Source organism: Triticum dicoccoides, chromosome 2A (genome assembly GCF_002162155.2).
Source record: "Triticum dicoccoides isolate Atlit2015 ecotype Zavitan chromosome 2A, WEW_v2.0, whole genome shotgun sequence".
NCBI classification, from domain to species: Eukaryota; Viridiplantae; Streptophyta; class Magnoliopsida; order Poales; family Poaceae; genus Triticum; species Triticum dicoccoides.
In genome coordinates, this window is record NC_041382.1 from 192372361 (window position 1) to 192380616 (window position 8256).

Sequence of the window (8256 nt, forward strand, 5' to 3'; positions counted from 1 at the left end):
AAACGCCGAAGAGTTTGCTTGACCGGCTTGTATTCCTTTAGAATGTTTAGGCTATGCTCGGCCAGCCTGCATGGGATGCCTGGCATATCTGAAGGATGCCAGGCGAAGATGTCCCAATTCTCGCAAAGAACTCCCGTAGTGCGGCTTCTGTTGTGGGGTTCAGTTGTGCCCCGATTGATGCTGTTTTTGTAGGGTCTGTTGGGTGGACCTGGAATTTGACTATTTCGTTCGCTGGTTTAAAAGAGGTGGACTTGGGTCTTTTGTCGAGTATCACATAGTCCCTGTCCACTGTAGAGCACAGCGTAGTTAGTTCTTCAGCCGCGAGGGCTTCGGATAACGCTTCGAGGGCCAGTGCAGCGGTTTTATTTTCGACGCGGAGTGCTATGTCCGGATCACTAGCTACAGTGATGATTCCCTTGGGCCCGGGCATCTTGAGCTTCATGTACCCGTAATGGGGTATAGCTTGGAAGATCGTGAATGCTTCTTACCCTAGAAGGGCGTGGTATCCGCTACTAAAAGGGGCCACTTGGAATGTGATTTCTTCGGACCTGTAATTATCCGGCGTGCCGAATACCACATCTAGTGTGATTTTTCCCGCACATCATGCCTCCCGACTAGGGATGATTCCTCTGAAGGTCGTGCTTCTTTGCTCAATGCGGCTCTTGTCTATTTCCATTTTTTCTAAGAGTCTCCTCATGATGAGGTTTAATCCGCTGCCACCGTCCATGAGTACTTTAGTAAGTTGGAAGCCGTCCACAATTGGACTAAGGACCAAAGCGGCTGGAGCTCGGGCTATGCGGAATTGAGGTTCGTCACTGGCATTGAAGGTTATGGCCGTGTCGTTCCATGGATTTATCGCTGTGACGTGGCAGACTTCGGCGAGGCTGCGAAGTGCCCGCTTGCGCCTATTGTTTGAGGCGAAAGTCTCAAAGACTATCAGTAGTGTATTGTTATTTTCCACGGGAGATCCTCGCCGCTCCTGGCCACCTGCCGGAGTACCCAACATGCTCTAAGGCTGTGTGTTGGCATGGTATCCGATGTACTGTGAATTTTGCATGGCCCATTGAGCCATCCCTCCAATACGGTTCCGCGCCCTGTAGTGGGTTTTGGCTTCTTTGTAATTGGATTGGGTGACTTACGAGGGTACACCCTTTTAGTTCAGACAGAGGGTTTAGTTAGAGCCGGAGGATCCCAGAATTCTGTTTGGGATTTCCAAGTGCTTTCCATCGCACAGAACTTCCGTACTATGGACGCCAAGTCAGCGAAGTGTGTTATATCACGGCGACTTATGGCGTTGAGGATTCCCTTGTCCGTGCAATTTTTGCAAAACAATGAAATTGTGTCTTCCTCGCGACAGTCCTTCGCCTTGCTTATTGCAAGGAGGAATCTGGCTCAATAGTGATGTACTGTCTCTTGGGGCTCTTGTCTAATATGGGAAAGATCACTAATGTGAGGGTGGGTGGGTAGATTTAAGTCCAAACCCTGGCCCGGTCTGAGACCCAAAGGAGTTTCCGAGCTTGGTAATTCGGGCTCTGGGACGTTGCCCAACGGTACTAGCCCGCAATTCGATTCCAGGTTTGAAGCTTGGGCCATGTCCTCCCGTAGACGGGTATCCGGCTCGGAGAGCTCGGGAATCCATACATAGTTTGTCCTCAAAATAGAGGAAGAATCGCTGCACCGCTCCTCCACCACCGCTATCTGATGGGTAACCGACGGAGAGTTAATCTCCCTTTGGTCGGGTTTAAGCCCGATCCGATCATAGTTTGTAGTGACTCCCAAGGCGGCGATGCAATCCAAGAGCTCGTTCAAAGAAGATAGTTCCATTGGATCCATCTGCTCGGTGAATCCCGAGCCGACATGGAGGTTGTTTTTGATGACCCGAGAAGTCATCGTTGGCGTGACGGCCGACGGGGCGGTCACGACGAAGCCGCCTAATCGGAGAGTTTGGCCTACAGCCAGGGCTCCCACAGAGGTAACGTTGTCCCTGACAACAAGGCGAGCCATCAGGCCTTATCATGACGGCACAGTGGAACTCTCAATGAAAGCACCAATGTCGGTGTCAAAACTGGCGGATCTCGGGTAGGGGGTCCCGAACTGTGCATCTAAGGCGGATGGTAATAGGAGGCGGGAGACACAATGTTTACCCAAGTTCGGGCCCTCTCGATGGAGGTAATACCCTACTTCCTGCTTGATTGATCTTGATGATATGAGTATTACAAGAGTTGATCTACCACAAGATCGGAGAGGCTAAACCCTAGAAGCTAGCCTATGGTATGATTGTCGTTGTCCTACGGACTAAACCCTCCGGTTTATATAGACATCGGAGGGGCTAGGGTTACATAGAGTCGGCTACAAGGGAGGAGATCTACATATCCGAATTGCCAAGCTTGCCTTCCACGCAAAGGAGAGTCCCATCCGGATACGGGACAAAGTCTTCAATCTTGTATCTTCATAGTCCAATAGTCCGGCCAAAGTATATAGTCCGGCTATCCGAGGACCCCCTAATCCAAGACTCCCTCAACCACCGAGGGGGCAAGAGGTCAATGGTCGAGGAACTTCCGGTCCGCGTGATGACCGACTGGTGTCGTAGCTTAAGACGAGGACGTCCCCAAGCTGAAGGTCATGAGACTAGGTGAACTGCTTCCATCTGTGTGCGAAGAACGGATGGTAGCAGTTCGCTCGCGCTGATGACCTTTAGCTCGGGCACGTCTGCATCTAAGCTACGACAACATTCGCACCATGCTCACAGTGAAGGTGTTCGACAAGACCACCGAGGGGGCGAGGGGGCGAGGGTCTAGGGGTCGATGGTCGAGGATCTTTCGGTCTGAGTGATGACCGACTGGTGTCGTAGCATAAGACAAGGATGTCCCCGAGCTGAAGGTCATGAGACCGGGTGAACTGCTTCCATCCGTGCGCGAAGAACGGATGGAAGCAGTTCGCCCGCACTAATGACTTTCAGCTCAGGCACGGCTGCATCTTAAGCTACGACAACAGCCGCACCATGCTCACAGTGAAGGTGTTCAACAGGATCATCGGGGGGGCAAGGGGTCGTGGGTCTAGGGGTCGATGGTCGAGGATCTTCCGGTCCGAGTGCTAACCGACTGGTGTCGTAGCTTAAGACAAGGACGTCCCCGAGCTGAAGGTCAAGAGACTAGGTGAACTGCTTCCATCCGTGCATGAAGAACGGATGGAAGGAGTTCGCCCGCGCTGATGACCTTCAGCTCGGGCACATCTGCATCTTAAGCTATGACAACAGCCGCACCATGCTCAGAGTGAAGGTGTTCGACAAGACCGCCAAGGGGTCGAGGGTCGAAGATTGCCGAGGGGTCAGGGGTCGAGGGTCGCCGAGGGGTCAAGGGTCGCCAAGGGGTTGAAACTTGAAACACCCAAATTGACTCATGAGTTAATATACATTTTATTATTCATGTCGGTATTCAAATTTTTTATGGTGTACTAATTCTGTTTACTCTTCTATCATGAGAGGTGTTGAAAGATGGTGGGCGCTGGTCCTCAGCATGATGGGAGTGGTACTTCCATTCCACTCATACCGCTTCGGAGATCGTTGTACGAGGGTATGGCTTCACCGGTGGGTGCTTCTTCATCGGCGTCGTTGCCCACCGGGAGAGGAGTTCAAGGAGGGAGGAAGAGAGGAGGTTGGGGAGGACGTGTCTGCGGGAGAGGTAGGCAGGATCCTACGCCTTCCTCGCCGCCGCCCCCAGCTGATTCACCCGAGCACATGACTGCTAGGGGGGCACGTCTGAGGAGGAGGCTACACGGACTCCGGTCCACGAGCCTCGGTCGACGGGACTTCGCCCCCTTCCTCTTCGGCCCATGATACTTCAGGCCAGGACGCTTGGGCCCACGTGACTCCACCCCAGGCTACATCCCTGGAGACGGCCGATGGGGTACCTGGCAAGATCCGCCTGAGGGGTCGAGTGGCCATGCTGATGGTGGCGGGCATCAGATTTCTGACAGCAGCGAGGACGAGGTGGTTGAGGGGGACACCGTCTACCAGCGTGCTAGTACAGACCGTGCCGGCGACCCATGAGCAGAGGTGGTTGATTTGGCCTGATGGTACGAGGTAAGTGCCTTTACTCTTTCTGTACCATTTGCCATCATGTTTTTCCAAAATATCTAATGTGTTGGCCTTGTCATACTACAGGGGTTGGGACCACCATCAGGATGTCCGCAGGCCCAACCAAGTCTTTGGTGTGATTTACTGGCAAAACTTCCCGCGGTGGGTCACGTTGCCCGGTGAGGGTCAGCTTCCATAGCTAGGATTGACCTGGGAGCACTACTTGGCTGCCCCGGCCCAGCCAGAGGAGATCATCGATGGTGTCTTGTACCACACAAAGGCCGACATGGTGATCAGAACATTTTGGGTAATTTCTCATTTACACAATTAAAAAATTTCGAATAAGCTTAGTTATTGTACTAATCAATGTTGTCTCATTTGATTGCATACCTTCTACAGGTGTGAGGAGGGATACGAGGAGGCCTGTGCAGGGGTTATCGATGCCGAGTGCAGGCGCCTACTACAAAACTTACACCACGAGGCTCGAGTGCATGCTGTTCGAGACTACTTCGGCTCGCGTGGTGTTTGGAAGCCCAAGAAGAAGTGCCACGGAAAGTTTCTGAAGAAGGACGCGTACATGAAGGTAATTGCCTATATTCTTAAGGCCTTATTCTTACTTCTTAGTTCCATTGATTTGATTCGTAGGCGTAGCGCTCAAGTTTCTCCTTACTGACTTAGGTGCCCCCGAGATGGTGTACTAATAAGATGGATTGTTGGGAGGCATTGGTGGATGAGTGGTGCTCAGACGCATGGCGGGCCGTCCACAAAGGTGCGAAGGACAAGCGTTCCCAAATGAGAGGTGTGCCACACCATCAAGGCAGCACCAACTTATATCAATACGGGCGGAACTGGGTGTAACACCCTCGATGCGACTATAACTCGCACGTGTCGAGGCACGACTTAGAGGCATAATCGCATTGAAGGCATATGTTGCAAGTTAGGCAATCTTCACAAACATCCCATGTAATATAATTAATAAAAGGGGAGATAACATAGTTGGCTTACACTCGCCACGTCAATCAACTACATAAATAACATTACATCATTCAAACACTCATGGCCCGACTACGGCGCCAAAATAAAAGATAACCCAACATGCGACACGGTCCCGATCACCCCCAACTGGGCACCACTACTGATCATCAGGAAAGGAAACATAGTAACGTTGAGAGTCCTCGTCGAACTCCCACTTGAGCTCCAGCGTGTCACCTGGAGCAGAATCATCAGGCCCTGCATCTGGTGTAATAGTAATCTGTGAGCCACAGGGACTCAACAATCTCGCACCCTCGCGATCAAGACTATTTAATCTTATAGGTAAGGCAAGGTAAAGTATATGTGGAGCTGCAGCAAGCGACTAGCAATGGTGGCTATCCTGTTCGCAAAAGAGAGCGAGAAGAGGAGGCAAAGCACGAGCGAGAAACTAGAGAGCAACCTACACAAACATTACTCCAACACCGTGTCCACTTCCCGGACTCCGCCGAGAAGAGGCCATCACGGTAACACACTCAGTTGATTCATTTTAATTAAGTTAAAGTTCAAGTTATCTACAACCGGACATTAACAAATTCCCATCTGCCCATAACCGCGGGCACGACTTTCGAAAGTTCAAATCCCTGCAGGGGAGTCCCAACTTAGCCCATGACAAGCTCTCACGGTCAACGAAGGAATAGACCTCCTCCCGAGACGTTCCGATTAGACTCGATACCTCGGTTCTTCAAGACACTTCGACAGGTTAAAACAAGACCAGCAACACCACCCAGATGTGCTGACAAATCCCGATAGGAGCTGCAAATATCTCGTTCTCAGGGCACACCGGATGAGCAAGACGTCGGGTAGGCCAGCCCAGAGTTGCCCCTGGTAGCCCCGGACATCGCTCGGTTGGACCAACACTCAGAGGAGCACTGGCCCAGGGGGGCTAAAATAAGATGACCCTCAGGCTCCAGAAACCCAAGGGAAAAGAGGCTAGGTGGAAAATGGTAAAACCAAGGTTGGGCATTGCTGGAAAAGCTTTAATCAAGGCGAACTATCAAGGGGTTCCCATTATAACCCAACCGCATAAGGAACACAAAATCCGGGAACATAACACCGATATGACGGAAACTAGGGTGGCAAGAGTGGAACAAAACACTAGGCGAGAGGCCGAGCCTTCCACCCTTTACCAAGTATATAGATGCATTAAGATAACAAGATAATATAATGATATCCCAACAAGTAAAAGATGTTCCACCAAGGAACGGCCTCCAATCTTCACCTGCAACTAGCAACGCTATAAGAGGGGCTGAGCAAAGCGGTAACGTAGCTAATCAACGGTTTGCTAGGACATGGTGGGTTAGAGGTGTGACATGGCAATTTGGGAGGCTTGAAAGCAAGTGGTAGGCATCATAGCATTGGCATAGCAAAAGAGCGAGCATCTAGCAAAGCAAAGATAGTAGTGATTTCGAGGGTATGATCATCTTGCTTGCAAAGTGGTCAGAGTTGACTGGATCCTCGAAAGCAAACTCAACGGGCTCCTTGTTAGCGAACTCGTCTCCCGACTCTACCCAAACAAGACAAACAAGAAAACGGAACACAATCAACCACGTGCAAAGCTCAAACAATATGATGCAATGCTATGCAGGATGCGATGCGGGATGCATATGCAAGATTTGACAAGGGATGCATGAACCTGGCCTCAACTTGGGAATCCAAGTGTGCCACTTGAAAGATTAGATGAAAACACTTGAAAACGATATAAAGAACGCCGGAATCGGAGTTACGGTTTGGAAATGGCAAGCGATTCAAATATGACACCGGTCTGTGATTACAACAAGTAGCCATCTAAATACAATGAGATGAACAAGTTACAGCACCCAAACATGGCAACAAAATACATGGCATGGATGCATTCATGATGCTTAACAAAAGTATAGCACTGAGCTACGGCCAATTTATCCATTAACAGGTTCAAACAAGCATGGCAAAAATGCATATGGTAAACAGATTTCAGACTTAGTGAAATTAACACTTGTCTGGAATTTCAGATCAGGTAGCACACTTCGGAGCAACAAAACTACATGCTACAGGACCTGAACATGGCAAAGTAAAGCATGGCATGGAGCTACTCAAAGAGCTTAACAAAAGTCCCTTAGTGACCTTGAGCCAAAAAGGATCAGAAAATACAATTGCAAGCATGTGAACATGGCAAAAACATAATCAGTTTTCAAACTTGGTGAAAACTGGCACATGCTGAAAACAGATCTCAAGTAGGCATGTTTACGAGCTCGATGCACTCACTACAGAGTAAGTCATGATAATCTAAGCATACATCCATCAAGAATACACAAAATGCAAGCTAGACATGGCAAGAACAATAGCATAGCATGCACGGATCAACTACAACATCATCGGCAAAATCGCTAACAAGTAGACAATCTGCCCAGATTCACAAAGTAGCAAAAGTAGAGCTCGATTGACTCAGGCTAGGGTGCTCCATAAATGCAAACAAAGACATGGATGGATAGAGCACTACAAGATTAACAAAACATCCTTACTGATCATCCTCAAAAGAGGCACGGATCACTAGGAAACAACATGAACATATGGCCATACGAGATAAACAGCTCAAGGACTTAGTGGAAATGCTAAGTCCCTGAAATCAGCATTACCAAGTGCCTCACATTGCAAGCTTGTGCTAGTCGCCACACACATCACAAAAAAACATGAGTTGCACCTCTGGAAAGATGGCAAAACCCTTAACAAAACATATGTAGAACTCATGGGCATATCATGCACACAATAATCATGGCAAAAATGACAAATCTCTAAATGGAGTAGCAGATCTGACAGTTATCTCAAGTAGCACTCTTCTAACAGCACTTCGGGCATCAAGATGAACTCAAATGAAAATGATGCAATGGAATGAAATGATGTACTCTCTCAGATGAACATTTTGATATGCTATATGCCAAAAACGGAGTTACGGGTGAGGAGTTATAGCACGATGAACAGGAGCATATGGATCTGAGATCTGAGGACTTAGAAAAAAACCACCTCGCGGATCTAGGGTTCGGTGGCACGCAGCCCGAGGCGGGGCCGGATCTCGCCGGAGTTGACCCGGAGCTCGCCGGAGTAGACGGAGGTGGCCGGATCGGGCGGGATCCGCCGGATCCGGACCAGGGCGGCACGGCGGTGAGGACTTGGGG